We start from the raw sequence: 22,953 nt of genomic DNA, 5'->3' as shown, positions 1-22,953 counted from the left end.
AATAGTTCCAAAACCTTTGTTCAAAAATCCTTATAGTAGCTATTTTTGTTATTGTAAAGAAGTAGAAATCAAGGGGAGAATTGCTTGTCAATTGGAAAGTAGTTGAATAGATATGAATGTAATGATATAACATTGTGCCATAACAAATTATTATAAGAATGATTATAAAAAAGTTGGAAAGACATATAAAACTGACTGAAGTGAGCAGAACCAGAACAATTTATATAAGAACAATAATATAAGAATAATTTAGAAAGATTCATAAGAGCTCTCATAATACAATGACCAGCCATTATTTTAGAGGATCAATAATTAAATATACTTCTATCTTTTGACATAGATGCGATAGTATCAAAATAAAGAATGAGACATCCATTTTCAGCTACAGCCAAAGTTGGAATTTGTTTTCCTGACCATGTTTTTTTTTTTTTATGACAAAGGTTGTATTTGTCCTTTCTTTTTTATTTTAGTATCTGTATGTAGGGCAGGAGGACCTAGAAGGCAAAGAAGAGCTGGTGAAGTTGACAAAAGCAGAAAGAAAAACAATAAAATAAAAATGGGGGGTTGTTTATTGTTATTTTCTCAATGCACAAAACAGAAAAAGGCAAGGAGGAATCACAGACAAGCAGCACAGCTTTAAAAGTTACATACTGAATAAACTATATACTTAAATTGAAAAGTGAGCTCTACATAACAAAGATTCATAGATTCATATACAATCCTTTCCCCCAATCTATTGTATAAATAGAGGTACTCATTTTAGTTAATATTTAAAATCAAAATTTAAAAATCAATAAATAATAAATGTTCAGAAAAAAGAATGAGAAGAATATTATCTCCATGAAAAAAATAGTATTTTCAAAGGCTTAGAATTTGGAACAAAAACTGTTCTTAGGTACTCAATTTTCCAGTCTTCTAGTCTGTGAAAGATTGCCCTGGTGATATATGGCTTATCTGCTAAGCTTCCAAGTTTCTAAATTTCTTAATACATAAAACTGAAAGACAACATTGTGAATTAGATAGCTGCAACAAATATACATCTGTTTGACATGCAACCATTGTTATTGACAGATTGAAGCAATATATCAATTATTATTAATGGGCAAACCTGCATATATATATATAACCTGCATATATATATATATATATATATATATATATATATATATATATATACATTCGATCTCTCCTTTGAATAACAATATTTCTACGTCCTTCAAAGAAATATTGCTCTATGACTAGTCTTACAATTACCAACAGCTTGAATAAATGAGCTTTTCCGAAAAGAGGCAAAACTTTGATATGCTCAGGAAAGAATGACTGAGGGTGAATCAGGAACAGATTTACTATAATAGTTTTTACACAGTTTCAATCCCCTTGAGTGATTTCTATATATGCCAAAAAGGCTTGGAGTTTAAAGAAAAGAGATTCCTTAGTTGAGTCCCTGAAAGTTTAAAAAAAATCACTATTTTAAAACTTTTCAAAATGTCATTTTTGGGGAGGGGAAAGAAAAATAAATCTAGCAAAAGATTTACATTTAGATCTGGAAATTAAATTAATATCTAGCCCATTTTACAGTTGAAAAAATTAAGGTCTAGAAAGATTAACTAGCTTGCTCAAAGTAGTTTATATAAGCATTGCAAGTGGGATTAAGATCTCCTAAATCCCAGGCTAATTGGCTATTTCCACTTCAATATGTGGTATGCTAATCTTGAATGATTATTATTTTTAAAAAATTTTAAGGTTAGAGACAGCTAAGTGGTGCAGTGATAGAGCACCAGCCCTGAAGCCAGGAGCACCTGAGTTCAAATATGACCTCAGACACTTAACACTTCCTGGCTGTGTGACCCTGGGCAGGTTACTTAACCCCAATTGCCTCAGCAAAATAAAATAAAATAAAATTTAATGTTATATTCATTTTTTACATATTCTCATGAGTCATGTTAGTAGACAAGAATCAAAACAAAAGGGAAAAACCATGAGTAAAAAAAGGTGAAAATAGCATATATTGATCCACATTCAGTTTCCATACTTCTCATTCTAGATACAGATAACATTTTCCATCCAGAGTTTATTGGAATTGCCAAGAGGAGCTGAGTCTATCATAGTTAACCATCACAAATCTTTTTGTTGCTGTGTACATTATTTTGTATATGTGCTTGCTGCACTTAGCACATGACTGTTTTTTAAAGGTAAAAGGACAGGGAAGAAAAGGCGAAAGTTTTAATTTGAATGTAATGCATACTGCAAAGAACTAATTTTTTTTCTTTTTTTTTTTAGAGGGGGAGAAGCAATTAGGGTTAAATGACTTGTCCAGGATCACACAGCTAAGTAATTGGCTAGATTTGAACTTGGTTGATTCCAGGTCTGGTATATCTAGCTTCCCCAAAACTATGTATTTTTGAAAAAAAGCATAGCATGCAGTATAATATGTTTCCAGGATTAATATCACTCATGGAGTGAAACTAGGATGGCCATGGTTTCTATGTCAAAGAACTAATTGTTATTTTATTCATTCATTTATTTATTTGTTTATTTATTTATTTGCTGAGGCAATTGGGATTAAGTGTTAAGTGTCTGAGGCCAAATTTGAACTCAGGTCCTCTATTCATTTCACCATTTAGCTGCCTCTATGTTATTATATTTCAAGCAAAATATTATATACTATTAACAGAAGCATCTGTGTGAAAAATCTGGTAACTTAGACTTCTGCTAAGTCAGAGTTCAGGTTGATATTTAACTGCTGTAGTTACCTCCAAATATCAAAAACATTTTGTAATCTTTAAATATCAAAAGTATATTTGTAACAAGAAAGGAAAGCTAGCTTTGATCATTGTTTTAATAACTATTCAGTTTTAGTGCTTGAAAGAACCCTAAGGGAATAATTTTATTGGACTACAAAGATTCATGTTGGAAATAAGGAGCATGAATATTAACTCACATGTCCTAAGATAGTGAGTTAGATACATAGATGCATAATCATAACTACACTGTATCAAGGACATGAAGAATGCATAGTAAGAACTTACCAAAAATAAAAAATATCAAGGACATGTGATTTCATTAATGTAGGAATTCTCTTTCCCAAGATAGATCACAAGTCATCACAGAGAAGTTCTTGGGGCTCAGAGAGGTTAATTATTTTATGGTCATGTCTGTGGTCATAAAGTTTGTAAATCTCAAGGGCAGGATTTGAAACAAGCTTTTCCTGCCTCCAACTCCAGCACTCTATCTGTCCTTATACTACACTGCCCTGCCTCTCTCCCACACAAAATTACACACACATCCATGCACACACACTCAAAGAGAAGCATTGGTTTAGAATAAAAATGCATATATATGTATATATACATATATATATGCATTTTATTATGTATGAATTATATGCATATATACACATATGTACACATGGATGTATACTATCTATGTATATGTGTATCTATCTGCACATGGAGACACATTCAAGTACATGTGTCTTATATGTCTATTTACTTTCCTACCAGTTCAAGAAGTAGTAGTGTGCATAGCAGCCATACTCCAATAAACAATCTTGGTAAATGAGCTAAACTCGTTGCGGCTTCAAACCCATTGATAACCTTCTCACCATGCTTTTATTGTGAACTTTAGACGCTTGATCTCAAAATGGCAATGTCCTCTGAAAATGCTGAGATACCAAGTAAGAAACTGGGCTTATAGGGCTAGAGATTGCCAGTCCCAAGACAGGTGTCTATATCTTGGAGATTTCCTAAAAACAGGCAATCAGAGGACAGTCTGACAGAGTAATTCCAACAGAATAAGGGATTTCTAAGCTAAAGCATCAAATAATCATCCCAAATATAAAGTTCCCATACATCCATAACAGCAATAATTGCACAATTTAACAATTTCCATCCCAAATCTTAAACACACACCTTATCTCTCTATACCACACAAACCAAAGAAGGGAAGTCTGATAGGAATAAAAAACCTTACCTTTGGGATTCCACTCCAATGTGCTGGTTTTGTTTCCATCACTCTCTGACCTCAGGAAAGTTATAGTCAACACATTTCTAAATTTTTTGGAGAAATTTTAATTATAGTTCTAGGAGAAACAAGGTAGAATCTCATCCATTAATTCAATCTCCCAACTGAAGCGAATAATTTCAGAGGTTAACTGAAAAGAAAACCACACGTTTATTTGAAACTACTTATGGTGTCCCTCACTAAGAAGTGACTTTCTGTTGGAATATATAGGAGCCACTTAACAGTGGCTGCTGAAGATCCAACCCAAAATGGATCTCCTCTTGTGAAGGGATGAAACAAGGAGACTGAGACAGTTGCTGTTCTCTGATATCTCTGACTGAGAGGCTGTTGCATTGTCTCACCTCCCTCATCTTCCCTCTGCCTCCAATTTATCTCATTCCCAGTCCCCAACACTTGGGTCAGCAACTCCTTCAGATGCTATGATCCATAGCTGGGGAGGCTCGAGGGGAATTGACCTGCCCTTTAACAATTCTCTGGGTTTTTTGTTTGTTTTTTGCTGTTATTTTCCCTCCTGCCCCCCCCCCCATACACACACACAGCATGATCTGCACACTGAGGAACACAAGAGGCACTATCACTTCTGGATGGTTGTAGCAGGTGTTGATCTTGTGAACTGTCTTGGAAGCAAACTTTCAACCAGAGAAGAGGACTGAGTCAGAACAAGCATTTAAGTGTTTCATCAGTCTCCTGGCTCAGTCCTTTGATATGCTGACTCATTTAATTATCCCAAATAAAAAAATCTTACCAGGGCTCTTCTTCCTTAATTCTGGAAGGATCCTTCTCACGTATAGCTCTGGTTCTTCTTGTAATTCTTGCCCCACGTTCAGATGCCATAAGTTGAACTATCCAGGAGAGCTGCTGGAATAATCATCATGTTGAACTTTCACCTGGTTCATCCACTCTTTTTAAGATTCCCTTCATTCGTAGTGCCTGTGAATCCATCAGCCTCTTATGTCAGATATAAGGACAGACTTTGGGTTCTCAGTCCGGGTTTGCATTCCTGCAGAAGCCCACCCCACTATGTGTGCATGTTCACTGAAAGACTACAGGGACTCGCACTTGAGTATCCATTAGTAATAAACTGCCTTGACTTGTAATTCATTGAAGGCTTGTTTTCCTTTTTAGTACATTCTTCACAATCTCCTCAGTCCAGTCGTTTTAAGGTTATAATGATCCATGGGTATTCATGAAAAAATTTACAAATACATCTTAACAGGATTAAAACACCCATAATTAAATAGACAAAAGTCAGGGTAAGAACAAAGGCTTCTTTCATGTTTCTACTACAAGTATAAACATCTAGAATTCATCATTTAGGAATCTAAATTCATGGTCTTGAAGACAAACTGTAGATGTTTCAGACACTGCCCGATAGTTAACCTGTTGCCACCTGCCCCTTTCTTGTCTTTATTTTCTCTGGAGAGTTCCTCAAAAATCAACTGCCTTATAAAAAACAGGCAAGACTTCAGTTTCCCCATCTGAATACTTATCTAACAACCACAAAAGAATAAGAACAGTAATAACAATTGGATTTTATGTAACATTAAGTATATGGCAAGCACTATTCTAAGTACTTGGCAAATATTTTTTCATTTGATTTGGTGTTAGTTTCTTTTATTTCCAAATTGGGAAGATGTCTGTAACTTCCGAGGATCATATGACTAAAGCCCTGTCTGAGGTTTTTATATAAACCTCATTGAGGCAATTTCTGGCCTCAGATAACTACGTTCTTATAAGGAATACAAAACATTAAAAAGGCCCTAGAAGAAGGAGTGGAGTGGGTGACCAATGTGAGCCAAACAGTTATGGAGAAAGTGAAAAAATCTAGAGAGTTAGGTTTGTTGATGAAGAAACTTGACTTCTATAGAAATAGTCACACAGCTCACAAATAACAGAAGAAGGATTTGAATCTAGGTATTCTTATTATAAATAACACTTTATACCTTCTCACCATGCTTTTATTATGAGCTATTTCAGCCAACCTTTTAATAATTTTATAAAAAAGAAAAATGATATTCATATTTGTTGCCTCAGATAGGATCATGAAATTACTAAGTTTCAGAGTTGGAATTAGTACCAGAGCTCAATGATGCAGAATGGAAATGGCACCTTGCCTTTCTGACAGATGTAACAGAGCTACTCAAAAATTTCAATATGCAACTTCAAGGAAAGGGGAACCTCATCTGTGATATGCAATCACATGTCAAAGCATTTGAAGTAAAATTAGGCCTCCTCATCAAACAAGTGAAGGAGGAAAACTTCTGCCATCTCCCCACAACTCAAAATCTGTTAGCAGAAAAACTGTTGATTTCATTCCCAAACAAAACATGTGTGGATTCATTGAAAAAATTGCAAAAGGAGTTCTAATTTAGATTTAAAGAGCTTCATCTCCATGAACAGGACATGGAGGTTTTCCTTATATTGATACTGAAAATGTGGATACACCAAATGGAACTGGCTGAACTGCAGAATTGTGACTCTCTGAAAGACGCTTCAAGTCAGGCAGCCTTCATAATTTCTATGCATCTCTCCCCTCTGAGACATATCCTCATCTCAGGAACCATGCACTCAAAATGGCAACCGTCTTTGGCAGCACTTATGTCTGTGAGCAGACTTTTTCTAGAATGAAACATTTGAAATCTCCAACCAGATCAAGACTAATAGATGCACACTTGCATCACTTGTTATGACTAGCAGTGACAAATATGAAACCAGACGTTGACCATCTCATTAGCCAAAAGCAGGCTCATAGTTCCCATTGAAATACTGGTAAGTTTGTTGATTTAAATATTTATTTAAATATTGTATTTGTACCCATTTTGTTTCTTCACTTCAAAATAAGATATACACAGAGTGCATAGGAATTTGTTTATAGTTTTTGTTTTTACTATAGTCCAGCCCTTCAATGGTCTGAGGGATGGTGAACTGGCCCTCTATTTTAAAAGTTTGAGGACCCTTGAGTTAGGGGGACGTCTACTCTGAGTTTGTGAAAACTGCCCCCAGCGGAATACACGAATAAGAACAATTTGTTCTATTGATCAAGAAGATGAGTAAAGCAGGTGCTGTGGAGCACTTAGAATTTAATCAGGAACCAAATATGCCAAGATTATTCAATGCATCTCAAGCCATTGCTCGCATTGTGGACTTTTGTCCTGATACTGGACTTTAAAGACTCAGGAAAACAATGAGACTGATGATTTTGTGTAACTCTGCCTTATGTAAATCCTATTAATGCACAAGTCATCACTTATGATATCATAGGTACTCTTCAAGAACAAAGGACAAGCAACTATAAAACTCACCTATCTCTCTACTATCAAAGGTATTTTTATAAACAGCATATAATTTATTACTTCATGTATTACCATTATACGGAATAATATATGCATATAAATACATATTTTAAAAGATATATACTTTTTAAAAGTTTGAATATATTTTGTACCTTATAAACTTATTTTTCAATTATATAGAACAAAGACAAAATTTTTATGCAATTTCCAGCAATTCTTATATTTAGATCAATAGTGTAGACTTTGGAAGAAAAATGAAGGAAATTATGACTCCTGAAATGTCTGGTGCCATTTAATGAGATATGATTTATAAAAGCAAAAAAGAAAAGTCCATTATCTTATTGGCCTAAAGTGATATCCTGTACCACCCTATGCAAAACATTCATTCTTAAATATCTAGGCTTTGATACATAAATTAGTAACATCTCTGCAGGATGTTCTGTTCTTTTTTTCTATAGTTCTCAAGTGGAGTGAAGTCTACAGATCATCATCAATATTAAGGCTTCTTAAACTTTTTCTAATTGTAACTCTATTTTGCCCAGGAAATTATTTTGTAACCCCATATAGTGTCACAACCCACAGATTAAAAAGCTTTAATCTATATGACCATAGATAGATACTCAATCAACTTTTCTTAACTAGAGGAATAAAAGAAAAACAGAACAAAAATCCAGAGCAGATGCCAAAATTTGTTGCTTCATTCAACTTTGTGAGAATGAAAAGTACTTATAAAATTTCTAGGATATAATATTACCAGACCCCCTCCCTCCAAAAAAAAAAAAAAAAGATTAAACATAATTAACTTCATCAATAATCCTAATATACCTCTGTTAGTGGGAAGAGGACGTTATTCGTACACTACAAACCTATGATATGTTATTTGAATTTTGGCCAAAAGATATTTAAGTGGGTTTTCATCAACACATTGCCTGTTTCCATTCTTCTAAGTCTCTTTTGTTAGAGCTTAATCTAGGTCACATCCACTATAAAAGGATGTTCCATAGGGTTCTGTTCTGGACCCTCTTCTATTCTCCCTCTATACCATTTCAGTTGGTGAACTCATCAAGTTCTATGGATTCAATAATCATCTCTATGCTCATGATTTTCTTTTTTAAATAGTATTTTGGTTTCCCAAATACATGTAAAGATAGTTTTCAAGATTCATTTTGTAAAGACTTTGTGTTACAAATTTTTCTCTCTCCCTCCTTTACCTTCTCCCTCCCTGAGACAGCAAGCAATCTGATTAATTTTTTAAACAGATATCCACATTTGTCATTTTGTACAAGAAAAATTAGACCAAAAGGGGAAAAAACATAAGAAACAAATAAACAAACAAACAACAAAAAAGTGAAAATACTATGCTTCAATCCACATTGTCTCCATAGTTCTATCTCTGGGATGCAAATGACATTTTTTATCCAAAATCTATTGAAATTGCCATGAATCATCACATTGTTGAGAAGAGCTAAGTTCATATAATCTTGTTGTTACTGTGTACAATGTTCCCTTGACACTTAAAAAACAAAACAAAACAAAAACAAAATCTCTTTTCAAAAATGTTAGGCTATTTGTAAAATTTACTTTCTTTAAACACAACATGTTAAATATAAGAGAGGGAACAAAAAAAGTACTTATTTATTCTGAGCCTATATGTATGAAACAGACAAGGTAGAAAGTAATAAGTAATATAAAGAGAATTAAAACTAAATGACACAGATTCTAGTCCCAACTCTGCAATCAATTGTGTTACTGGCTACCTTCTTTCACCTTTTTTGAAATTCAAGATCCTCAGCTGTAAAAAGAGTGGAAAAGATTGTATTTTTCTCAATTAAAATACCTAATAGCTGGTCAATAAGAAAGAACTTTATTGCAAGCAATTTTCACATCCCACTCAGACCCTAACTCCTTAGCTCCTATGAAATTAAATGGCAATCACATTTGCCCAGGAAGCAGACAATGATTTCTGGGTCTTTGAAAAGAAGTCTCAGGCTTATGAATGCAGTTTATAGTAACTGTCAAACCAGGAAGTGAGGTATTCTACTGTTTTTCATGGTCTGCAGATTCCATCCCTGTTCCCAAAATGGGAAATAAAATAAGACTATCATTAAGGTTAGCTATGAAAATAGAGACATCTTCACAAATTGTTGTTTTCTCTCTCTAAATCATTGTCTCTGCAGAAATAGATTCATGTTAAAATAGATAATAGTAATGAGGGAAAGGAAAGGGGGAACCCCATTTCTCTGCGCATAGATAATCCCATGAGGCGCAGTGTCCCCTGTAAAATGAATTTACAGGCCCAAAAACCTAGATTGATAAATAAAAGGTTTGTTGTAGGAATTTGGAAGTAAAGCTCAGTAGAAAGACGCCAGGGCCAAAGGTGGCCATTGGTGGGTAGAGACCCTTACATGGCTGGAAGGATACCATGTGTTGGCTGAGAGGGCTCCTGCAAAGAGGGCAGTTCAGCTTGTTTCTTTTATACCTAGAAGATGATGGGCGGTACCCAGTTCTAGTGGGCTTTTCAGTTAGCCCAGATCAGGTGAGGGCTGGGGGAAGCTGAGCTGAGAGTGGGGGGCTGGGCCCGGATATTCAAAGGATACCTTTGACCAGGATTTGTGAATCAAGGTCAGTCATGGGTTGGGCAATTAGGAATCTTAAAGGGACCCCAACCCTCATCAATAGGGAAGAAAGTTGAAAATCTCAAGATATGGATGTGTGGAATGTCTGGGACATGTCTAACAACATAAGTGGTTACATATGTTTTCACTGGAATAATGAAAAAAATCTAAATGATTTCACTCTTACGAAGCTACTGTGACCATAAAATCTCCAAAATTAAATTGAATTTGGTGTTGTTTACATAACAAATTGGAACACTCAGTTCATAATGTAAATTCATTCATTCATTCAACAAACATTTATTAAGTTCCTGCTGTTTTCAGTAGACTTAAATTATTAAAATTTATTTTCAGTGAGCAGCTAGGTGGCACAGTGGAGAGAACACCAGACCTGCGATCAAGAAGACTCATCTTCTGAATTCAAGTGTGACTTCAGATACGTATTAGCTGTGTGAGCCTGAGAAAATCACTTAAACCTTGGTTTTCTCATCTCTAAAATAAGTGGAAAAGGAAATGGTAAAACCTTCTCCAGTATCTTTGCCAAAAAACCCACAAATGGGACACAACTAAAACAATTTAACAGTAGTTATTCATAGACCAATGGACTCAGGAAGCAATAAAAAGTTTATATAAGACATATTCCCTGCCTCCTTGGAGCATGCAGTTTGCTAAGGGGATAAGTTACAAAAAACAGACAACTGCATTATACAAAATTACATACTAAAGACATTTAAAGATTTTAATGCAAAGACTTATGTGAAGTCTGGCTGTTGGGGAGGGGAATTGAGGAGGCATTAGGGAATAGAGGAAGGCAGTGGCATTTGAGAAGGCTTAAAAGGGAATTATTGACTTAATTTTGGATACATTCAGTTTGAGGTAGAACATTTGAATGATATTGCTTCATGAAACATAATTGAAATAGAGAAAAAAGAAAACAAATACCATATGTAAAGAAAATTCGACAAAAAACACAGATTATTTACTTTTGTGTTTTATATTTCTATTTGTATTTCCTTTTGGTACAAGTTGTAGTCCCACATAGAATATAAATTTCTTGGAGATAAGAACTGTTTTATTTTTGTATTTGTATCTCCAACATGTAGCATCTATATACTTTGCATGCAGTAAGCTATCTATAGGATAAATTGTAAATAAAAAATAGAGATAATTAATAAATGGTTACTGACTTGAATGGTTAAAACGTATGCCCAATCTCCTAAACAATTGAGTTATTAATAAATTTAAATGTGCTCCTAGCCATTTTTCCCTTCATCCTTTGGGTAGTCAACAATTTTAATTCTTTAAAGATTATGTTATTCTAAAATTCTTAACATTACAGAAAATATATTAATGTTAAAAGATGGATTTTTGGTTTAGGAAGAAACTTGGATTATTCAAATTACTCCAATTCAGGGTCAAGTTCAGTTGCTTGATTATAAAGATGGACCAAGCTATATATTTGTTGCAAAAGTTTGTACATTTCCTTCTCACATTTTCATCAAGAATTCTAAATTCATGTGTGAATTATTCTCATAAATTTTTTAAATATAAGCTAGGTGGTACAGTGGATAGAGCACCAGCCCTGAGGTCAGAGGGACCTGAGTTCAAATCTGACCTTAGACATCTAACACTTCCTAGGTATACGACCCTGGGCAAGTCACTTAACCCCAATTACATAAGCAAAAACAATAAGAAAAGTAGAAATATGAATTGATAACTATTAATGTTATTACAATCAAATTTTAATAGCTAATTTTTTTGTGACTTTTTCCTAGTTATCTGTTATCTACTCTTTCAGATATCTTGAGAACTGATCCCTCAATGTCCTCAAAATTGTGATGATTTAAAAAAAAAACTAGTCTTGGAAGTTACTCATTCCATCTTTTTGTTGGATGGTTGTTCAGTTTTTATTGTGATTTCTACTTCTTCATGGGACATCTGCTCCTTTGCAGAGGTAAGGCTACATGGCTGTGAAGCAATGCATGTAATTGTAATGTTTTCTCTAAAATGTAATGTTCTTTGTTGAGATTTTCCTGGGGGTCTCTGGAAGCAGCCTTCGTTTAAGTTCAGAGTAATTACCGCAAGTGCAACCTGGTATTAAAGTCCACATCTTTTATTGTCTCCTTCAAAGTCTCGTCTCCTTCACTTGGAGCTCAGCTAGTTTTTCTGGAGGCCTATCTTTCTCCTTGGTTCTGAGAGCTCGAGCTCCAGCCTTCCTTCTTTTGAATCTTCCCAACTGAATCCTGGCTGAGGTTCCTAGCTTATATGCTACATACTAAGTACAAACCAATCATTATATCACTAGGAAACCATTATTTGTTGTAGGATTAAATCAATGCTAAACTAGATTTAACCATTGTCTCCTCAATTCCACTTAGTATCTTGTTTCTAGTTGAATAAGTTTCTAGACTCTTCTGATCCAGTTGTGCCAACTGCTATATATTGGTTGAGTTTCCAAAGGAAGTTATGATATCTTTTTGTGTTGTGTTCCTTCTTTAAAAAATTATATTTTCAAGGATGAATCAACCTCTTTTAAAAATAAATCATATTGGAGTTCCCACAATTGTGTACTATATCTTCTCATTTTTATTGTTTTTCCTAATTTGATATTGATTTTGATTTTTTCTCTAGCAGGTCTATGATTTCTCTGGAGAGAGCTGATTTGGAAGTGATTCATATCGGAAATAAATCACTTTTTGACTATTTGAACAAAATAAATTTAACTTTCAACAATATTGTTCATTGCTCACTATTAGCACTTCCAGATTTTCTTAAAGAAACATTCATGATTCATTGCTGTGAAACTTTTATGTGGTCTCTTAATTTTCAGCTTCACTCTTCTTCTATTCTTGAACTACACTTTGCTACAAGTTTTCCACCATCTTCCTCAATGTCCACTTTTGCATTGAAGTAACTAAATATCAAAATATATATTTATTTAAATTGGAAAGACTTTTTAAATTCTTTGTAGCCTCTTTTCCTCATCATCAACCTAAATAGATATCAACATAACAGTAGTGTTCTTTAGGATGGTCTATTTGCTTTTGCTTATCATAAATACTACAATACAAGATGGTCAAGTAACCCATGAAATGATGTTTCTTGTTGCCTTTAAACATACAATAAAATCAATTCCATTAACTCTTTTATTTGCTTCTCCAAGTATAGCTTAAATCATCCTTCTACTCAGTTGAAGCTTTTTGTTTGTTTGTTTTCTTGTTTCATTTGTGGCAATTATGTTAAAATTGATAAGCTGAAATCAGAACAACCAATTTATAGAGCAATTTAGAATTATGCAAATAAAAGTATTAAAATGTTGATACTTTTTGACCCAGAGATTCCTCTACCAGATTTATGCTTCAAAGATATCACTGATAAGAAACTACATGTACCAAAATATTTATGACATCACTTTTTTAGTAGCAAAGAATCAGAAACAAAGTAGATGCCTACTAATTAGGGAATGGGGAAAGTAAATTGTAGCCTATGATTGTAATGAAATATTTTTGTGCTATAAGAAATTGTGTATGTGGTGAATACATGAAAGGATGGAACGACTTACATGAATTGATACAAATTAAGCAATCAGGCCAAAAATATAATATAGTGACTATGGTATATTAATATAAATAGAAAGCACAATTGCAAAACAATCCAAAAGGAATGTTGCAAAATTCCAAAGACATGATTCCAAAAATGAGATATAAGAAAACCATTCTATCTTAATCCTTTTTAGAGGTGAAAGATTCATAAGTATTGCAAATTGCAGGGTATCCCAAAGGTCTTAATGGAGTTTTAAGCTATTAGTGTTTAAATCCACACTTGAAGATCTGATCTTCAGATTTTCTGCTACTCCCCCAAGTTATTAAAGTATAAAACTGCATTAAGACTTTTGGGACACCTCATATTTTTATGTATTAATTGCTTTTGCTTATTTTTTCTTTTTCTTTTACTTAAAAATATTACTTGTTATAATAATAATTCTCTGGAAGGAAGATGGAGAGAGATAATGGGAAAAGTTTTGATGAAATAAAAAGCAAAAAGTGTGAATAAAATATTTAAAATGGTACTCTAAAAAAGATTAATATGATTCATTTGCTTCAGTAGTATATCCATTTATTAGCTAGTGAGAAAAAATTTCACATTTATATTATTTTCAATTAAATTGAGTTTTTAAGTGGTCTAAACCAGAAGTCTCAAATATATAGTCTGCAGGCATATTGCTGCTGCACTATTCCCTAATGCTACTGAAATTAGATTAAAATGTAATTGGAAAGTATCTAATAAAATAAATTAAAATATTATAGAATTTAGAAAATGTTTATGTTCTAAGTCAAAATGCAGTGCACAGGATCCTTATGTATGATTTCTATTTGGATTTGATACCCTTGGTCTGAATATGATTTTTAGCAACATCTATTTGCTTTTCCCCAACAATGCCACAATTGCTTAGGAAGTTGAAAAAGATTGCATAGGACCAAAGCAGATTTTATAGTTTTTGTTTCATCATTTGACTGAACCAAAGAATTCACTGAAAAGGGCAGCTTACTTGGAATCTGCTAGGCAGAACTTATAAAGCTGACATGTAGACTATTGATGAAACCATATTTTTCCCAATTAAATTACATTTTATTAGATTCAGTCCAGAACTCTAGCCTTTTAAAAACATTTAAAATCTTGGATCTGTGATGCAGTATATTAGCTATTCCTCCCAGCCTTGTGTTATCTGCAAATTTGAAATGCATAACATTGTTGTTTTCATCAAAGTTATTGCATTAATTATAAGATCTTGAATGGAATAGGGCTGATGGATGGAGCCCTGAAACACTTTGATAAATTGTAGGCATTGATGCATTAATTAATTCTTTTGAGGTTTGAATGTTGAACTAGCTCTGAATTGATTTAACTGTATTATCATCCTGTCCTCATCTCTCCATCTTGTCAACACGGCTATTGTTGGAAGTAATGCTAAATGCTTTGCTGAAATCTCTGCATATTATGTCTTGAACAAACCTCTGACCTACCATTTCAGTAAAGCTGTCAAAAAAGATGAGGTTAGTCTGACATGATATGCTCTTAATAACCTTATTCTGACTTATAGTGATTATTCCTTTTTCTAAGCATTCACAAAACATCCTTTTAAAGAATTAATTCTGTAATGTTCCAGAAATCAATATTCACCCTGCTGAAGTTTATAGAATCCATCTTCTCACATTTTCTGAAAATTAGAGGATATTCACTGAGCCATAATCAGGGTAAACAAGGATTTTTCCAAGGACACTAAAATTTAGGACACAGACAGCATTTATATTATGCAGCATAAAAACAAGTGAGTGCTTTCTACAGGTTCCCTTCCTACCCAGCAGTCAAAACCCAAGTAGATTCCTTTTTCACACCTAATGGTGAGCCTCTCTAAAGTCTTGTCTCTCTTCCCTTATTATAGGTATTTGTCTTTGAAATTACTTTGAGAGTACATTTCACGCTACTTTCCTGTGAGCATTTTATGTCACAATTTCTAGTTGTGTCTCTGGGCATTGACTTGGCTTAACTCTTGGGGTACTTCACCTGTTCTCCATAATTCCTCAACTATAGTTATGAAAGCAACTCAGAATTATTTGTATAAGCTCTTTCAGTACCTTCAGATGAAATTTCTCTGGACTGAATTATTTGTCCTCATTAAGGACAGAAATGGGTTCTTTCCTTTTTCTTCTTGCACTTAATTCTGTCAACTTTTTTTTTGTTGTTGTTCTATACTTTCTCATAGAAATATCCTTCTCCTTGATAAAGAAAAAAAAAAAAAAGAAAAGGGAGTTGAGTAATGTAGCCTTCTTGTTATCATTCATTGTTATTATTATATTCCACATAAGCAGTGATATTACATCTTCATTCCTTCTCTTGCCTCTATATAGCAAACAGACGAACAAACAAAAATACAACATTTTTGGTTTTTTATTTATCACAAACCTCAAGATTTATTTGGATTTTAAAATTTTTGCACTTATTCTTATGTTTCCGATGCTTATGCTTTCTATAGAAAGTGTCCCCAAAGTCTTAGTACAGTTTTAAACTAAAGCTTTAAATATTGTTAAAATTAAAAGCTTTAAGATATTATTAAAATATGCTTAAGCTAAAATTTAAAAAAACACAAAGATTTTTAGAATACACTTTTTCATCTCAGTCATTTATTCTCTTTTCCTTCCCTAGTAGAAATATGACCTCAGTATCATGAATTTCCCCTATAATTACATTGGTCTTTTTTTTTCCTTTTTCTTCATTATTGGAATTATTTATGCTTGTATAAGCAGAATTTCATTATTGAGAGCCCTTTGAATTGACTTATATGTGACTAGCTAGGCTGGCTCTTGTAAAGTAAATATATAGTCTATTGATGGAATCATATCTATACTTCCTCAAGTGAAATTAGCAGCATTGTCTTCTGAAAAAATTTTAGCTACTTTGAGAGAGAGACAGCCAGAGAGACAGAGAGACAGACAAAGAGACAAGAAGGAAGAGGAAGAAGAGGAGGAAGAGGAAGAAGAAAAGAGAAAGAGAGGGAGAGAGAGAGGAAAGAAGGGAGGGAGGGAAAGAGGAAGCAAAGGAAGGAGAGGAGGGAGGGAAGGAAGGAGAAAAGGAGATAGGGAAGAAGGAAGGGAGAAAAGGAGAAAAGGAGACAGGGAAGAAGGAAGGGAGGGAGATATTCTTTTTAACAGATGTCCAGATCATTAATGTATTTCATAATACATTTACCCTACTTCTGTGGCTTGGGATTTGAATCTAGAAGTCACTCTTTATTTCTAGCAACTGGAAAGATAGTCTATAGTTCAATACCACTAACATAATTTCTTTTTCTCTCTTTTATACTTGCCCAAAGCTTTCTGCTTTTTGTTTGCTTTTTTGTTTTTATTGTGCATCTTTGCTTTATGGAATTCCACACAGCTAAATATTTTTAAAGAACAAGTTTGGCTCCAAAGAAAAGAAAAGGTATGAGAAGATATATCTCCCTCCCTTTGCAACCCTTCTGTCTATTCTATTTCTTTTAGGCAAATATAGTATCCACTCTAGAACTATCTCTAAACTCATCCTGGCAGGTTTGCTCTTCAGTGGAGAGCTAACTATTGCTCCCTTAAATGTTTCAGGATAGTCTGTGCTGGATTACCCACTGCCACATTTATATAAAATCTCAGAATAATCACAACGCCATATTTATCTGCTTGCATTGAAATCTCTAGCTCACTTGATTTTTCTTATTAGAATAGCAACTTGGGGTGATAGGTAGACTGCTATTTAGGAAAACCTGGGATCAAATACTGCCTCAGATACTTCATAACTGTGTGTCCCTCTGCTTTTCACTAAAGCCCTCTGACGTTCATTTTCCTTGGTTTCATCATGGAAATAATAATAGCACCCATCTTAGAAGGTTGTTGTGAGAATCAAATTAGATCTTATATATAAAAGCACTTTAGCAACGTTGAAAGATCGACATATAGTCTATTATAAAGGTCTATATTGGATTACAGAAGAAGAGAAAACATTACAGAAGAGGACACTGAAATTTTGTTGAAATCTTGTTAAATATAAGATATAAACACATAAAATACTTATAGGATTCTTTTAAACAAGATGTATAATAGGAGTCCAGTTTCTTATACAATCCTTTCTCGTTCTTGTCAGTTGCCACTGTTTTCAAATGTTTTGATCTCAGGACCACTTCTATACTCTTAAAATTATTGAACCATACCCTCCCATCCATAATCCTTCTGTTTATGTGGTTCATATCTATCAGTATTTATATTATAAATAAAACTAATGACATTTTAAAATATTTAAGTTATTTTAAAATAACGTAGACATTACACATTACTATAAATACCATAATTTAATTTTTAAAGTCACATTTTCCAAAGCAAGACAAAATTTAGGGGGAAAAGTAGTATTGTTTTATGTATTTTTGAAAATTTCTTTAATGTCTGACTTACTAGAAGATTGTGAGATTTTCATATCTGTTTCTGCAATCAGTCTGTGGGTATATGTTAGAGAAAACAAATCTAACCTTACAAGGATATGTAGTAAGAAAAGGGAGGAATATTTTAATAAGCAAATAATGTCTTAGTATTATTATGAAAATATTTTTTACTTCATGATCCCCCTAAAAGGGGTCTAAGCCCTTCAAAAGTCTTGGAACTACATTTGAGAACACTTCAATGATTTGAGTTTATTGATAATTGCTAAGTACATATTTTCAAAAGATAATTTACAAAAAATAAATAAAATTAAAAAATAATTTTTGTCCTTATCTTTTTTAAAAAGCAGATACATTTCTTCTTTACTACTATTCTTTCTCCAGCATCTTTTTCTAGTGTGGCTTTCTCTAGTGTCTGGCTGAGAAGTTAATATTTGAGAAACTATATCTTTCTATCCAGTTTTAGTTAAAAGCTTTATTGATTAAATCAGTTTTTCTTCAGGCAAATCCATTTTTCCAGCCCTCAGTAAAATTATATTCTTAGTTAAGAACTATCATTATTTTTGTTTTTGATTGTAACCTTAACAAACATCAACATATATGATTATTTCAATATATAAGGTGTAGAAAAAGAGTATCATAAGTGAAAGTATGAATTATAGTCTATAGTTTGGCTTTTCTAAAATATATGTTGAATTCCACAGGACAATAACAAGCATATCCTACTCATTTATTCCTTCATCCAAACTTTCTTCTGTTCTTTTTTGTAAAAATTTTTTAAACATTATTTCATTTATGAGCTTTCATTCTTTCTTCAGAATAAAATTTTTTGATACCTTTTGTTTTTATATCAATTACATTTACGCTTATATTTCTTTGCCTCTCCTCTTTCAGAGAGCTATCCCCTATCATAAAGATTTTTTCAAAGAAAAAAAATCTGAAAAAGTAGTCAATACATTGAAAAAATTGACATGATAAACAATTTTCCACATTTGTGGACCATTCACCTCTGCAAAGGAGTAAGAAGAGATATTTTCAGATCTCTTCTATAGGGCCAAGCTTATTCTTTGGAATTTTGCAATATTCATTTTTAAGATGTATTTTGTTGGTATATTTTCATTTACATTGCAGAATTTGTAGTTCATATTGATTTGTGGGTTTTAGTTTGTTTGAGCGATTTTTTGGTTAGTTTTTTATTTTTATTTTTATTTTGTTCTCTTTACTTTGTATCAGTTCCTGTAAGTCTTTCAATGCGTCTGTATCCATTATAATAATAATTTATTATTACATGGTAATATTAATGTTCTTGAATTTGTTTCTCCATTCCCTAATTAATGGCCATCTACTTTGATTCTGTTTTTCTTTTACCATAAAAAAGAGTTATAATTCTTATATGATGACCCAAAAAGCTGGATCTAATTTTCTGACAATATTTTCTGAGCTAGCTAATTAACTTTCTGTATCTTTTTTCTTTTCTAAAGTACCCACCTTCAACTAGCAATATTAACAAAAACACTACTGTAATTAGGCCAAAATTTATCATAGTAACATCCATATTACTTTTATATGAATTAATTTATCAGATTAGTTGCTTTCAGAAATCCAGGACGATATCTTAGATAAATCTACTGGACTAAATTACTATTCCCCAATCTTGGCACTTACCTTTGCACAGTTGAGCAAGCTAATCTTTCTCACTGAAATGTATTCCTTCTTCATCAGTTCTCACTGCTCAAAATCCTTATTATCGTTCAAGATTTGACTCAGATAACGTTTTCCCTGTTCTTCCCCAAGTCCCCATAGTATTAATGGTTTTTCCTTTCTCAAATTACCTAGAATTCATGGAGCTTTTTGATCTAGTACAATACCAGCTTCATAAGGATCTTTGCTGAGTGGCAGTCTATTGTGTTAAGAGCACTGAAATAGGAATCAGTAGATTTGACTTCATATTTTGCTTCTAAGATTTACTCCCTTGGCCAAGTCTCAATGTTCCTATGTCTTAGTTTCCTTATTTGCAAATCAAGGAGATTGGAGCATGTAATTAATTAACAATTTGTGGGTTATATCTTCCTGGGAAAGGTTTAGAATTATTTTTCTGTGACCAAACATATCTTCTGTGGTCAGAATAATATCTTGCATATATACTTGCATATACATATGTATGTATATATACATATACATTTATATATAATGTGTATTAAATGTCTTTCATATATATTCTATGGATAGAATCCCTGTCATGGTATGTGTGTGTATCTTTATGTAAACACATATAAAATGTGATATTCTGTCTACAGAAAACATATTTGGTGCCTATGCATGTATATAAATGTATATGTATGCATGCATGTATTGTACACATGTGTTTCATTCATTTAGATAATTTACTGATGTGGAAACTCCCTCCACCATTACAGATTACCAGCTGCTTTGTGTTCATCTATAACATCAAAAAGTTTTCTAGGACCCTGAAAAACCACAAACTTTGCCCTTGTGCCCACACTCACATAATTAGGATATGACAGAGGCAGTGTTAAGGTCAGGAATTACTGTGTCCATGGCTGATCTACTATCTCTTATACCATGTTTCCTCTCATATATAGGACACCAAGGTAACATTGGAGTGAACAGGACATGATAAATGACAGGAATGAATGAGGAAGAGGATAGTATTGTTGATGAATAAAGGTACAGAATATAAAAAAGGAAAATGGAAAGTTTGCTAAAGATAAAGTACCTAATCAAAGTATTTGCCTATAGTTCAGCTGATATGAAGATGAATCCTTGAAAAAAATTTAATCATCATTAGATTCTGGAGAGATCTAGTTGACTTCAATAAAGCAAATATAAAAAGGACAGAATCACAGAATTAGATACGACTGGGAAGGAACAGAGGACAATGGACAAACTACTAGACCTGGAACCCAAAGACCTAAGATTAAAGTCACTTATGCTCCCTGGTTCTCAGTATGCCCTTCTGTAAAATGATGGGACTGGGCTCAATGAGCTGTAAGTTTCCTTCCACCTTAAAAACCATGGACCAATGATTCAGAGTTCATTTGCATCAACCCCAGGATCCAAATTGTTCCCATATAAGCCCATTGAATAAAAGCATTCACAATCTCAGCATTCTAAAGGTTGGAGAAGGTCAAGGAAGAGAAGGGGAGAAACCTTAGACATCCCTTACTCCAATTCCTTCACTTTAGAATAATGGTATAGATTACTCACTAAAGCTGGAAGAAATCTCAGAGACCATCAGGTTGAACTCTGTCATATTATTGATGAGGAAACTGAAACCCAGAGAAGGTAATTTCCCAACCAAGGTTGGTCATGTAGTATCAGAGGCATGACTGATTCCAAGACCAGTTCTCCTATCTGCCACATCAATTGGGGAAAGAACTTATTTTAGAGATAAGCAAATTGAGGCACTCTTAGTGAAAAAGACCTGGCCAAGTCATGCTGTGAGTGTGGTCCACGCTCTTTCCCACAGCATCATGAGACCTCTATCATACTATCTGAAGGAATAAAGGTCATTTCAAAGGATGAGCCAACTACTCATTTATTTGCCTGAGAAAAATAGCCAGATGTGCTCACATTCAATGAGGGAAAATGATGCATCAACAGATGTAAACTTGTGACAAATGGTGAAATCTCAAAAGATGACTCGTGGTCTAAGCCTCAGTGATCTTTGAGATTTCACTAAATAAAGCTGATGGGGTAATTAAAATTGATTCAGGGAGGACTAAAATCCTAATCCAATTGTTTGTTTGCTCTCTTCCATAAAATATAAATGTCAGTGGGACATGACCTATGTCATTTGATTCAGGTGATTATTTTGAAAGAAACGAATGTTTTCTCATTTCCACCTTTTCTATCCCTTAGATCACCTCATATATGTGTTTTGCTTATAGAGTGAGGAAGTACCCACTACTTTGCAATGCAGCTCATTCCACTTTAAGACTGTTCCAACTGTCATGGGTATTCCCTACACTAAGCCTAAATTTGCTGGAGAAGGAAATGACAAACTACTGTAGTGTCTCTGCCAAGAAAATCCCAAATGGGGTCATGAAGAATTGGACACAATTGTACGTTACTGAAAAACAACAATAAGCTTTGTATTTTTTAACCATTTCTATTCAATCTTACTAGTTTTGCTACACAGACAAATTGGAACAAATGTAATCCCTCTTCAATTGCTTGAAAGAGCTACCCTTTTGGATGTCTGTGGAAATATCTGGGTAAAACCAGTGCCAAATGGAACTTTCCTCTCCTTTCTTTACCCCAAGCTATTCCTGATCTCTGATGTACATTGTGCTATTCACTGGTATCTAAAAGAAGCTAAAAAACAGGTTTCCCATTTTTGAGATTTACAGTCTAACTGGAGATGGAAAACCAACATGCATAAAATCATAGGAGAATTATAAGTTAAAATTTATGATACTAGTTGTAAATGAAGCAAAAGGAAAAAGGTCAGAGTAGGTGGGAATAGTTAGTAAAGATTTTATGGAAGAAAAGATGAAATTCCGGTGTGGGAAATACAATAAGGAAAGGTGGGAAAACATGTTATAAAGCCATATGATTATTAAAGCAGAAACATTTGCAGCTGGGCTGAATCAAATAAGATGAAACCTAATGGGGGAAGGGAGAAATTGTAAATGTAAATTATTATATCTGAAATCAACTTCTTAGGAACAAAATGGGAGAAGCATGGTTAAACAGCAGTTTGTCTTTATTGGATCTGGAAATTTTAGCCAAGGGAGGCTTATATTGTATAATGTTATGGCAGCCTAAAAAGCTAATTCAATCTTAAGTTGTATTAAAAGAGTTTTGACACCCATAAGTAAGAAGGAGATGTATTGCTATTCTTGGCCTTTATCAGATTACATGTGGAGCATATTTGTCCATTTTGGAAACATATTTTAGAAGGACATTAGATGAATTGGAAAGCATCTAGAGAAGAGAACTTTGAGCTTATTCCCTGATGATCATTTGAAAAAGCTAGTGATATTTAGCCCAGAAAAAGAAAATTTAGGAGAGAGAGTGGAAATGTTAGACATTTATA

The sequence above is a fragment of the Sminthopsis crassicaudata genome, chromosome 2, assembly GCF_048593235.1.
Source record: "Sminthopsis crassicaudata isolate SCR6 chromosome 2, ASM4859323v1, whole genome shotgun sequence".
Taxonomy (NCBI): Eukaryota; Metazoa; Chordata; class Mammalia; order Dasyuromorphia; family Dasyuridae; genus Sminthopsis; species Sminthopsis crassicaudata.
Note: the sequence above shows the minus strand (reverse complement) of the source record.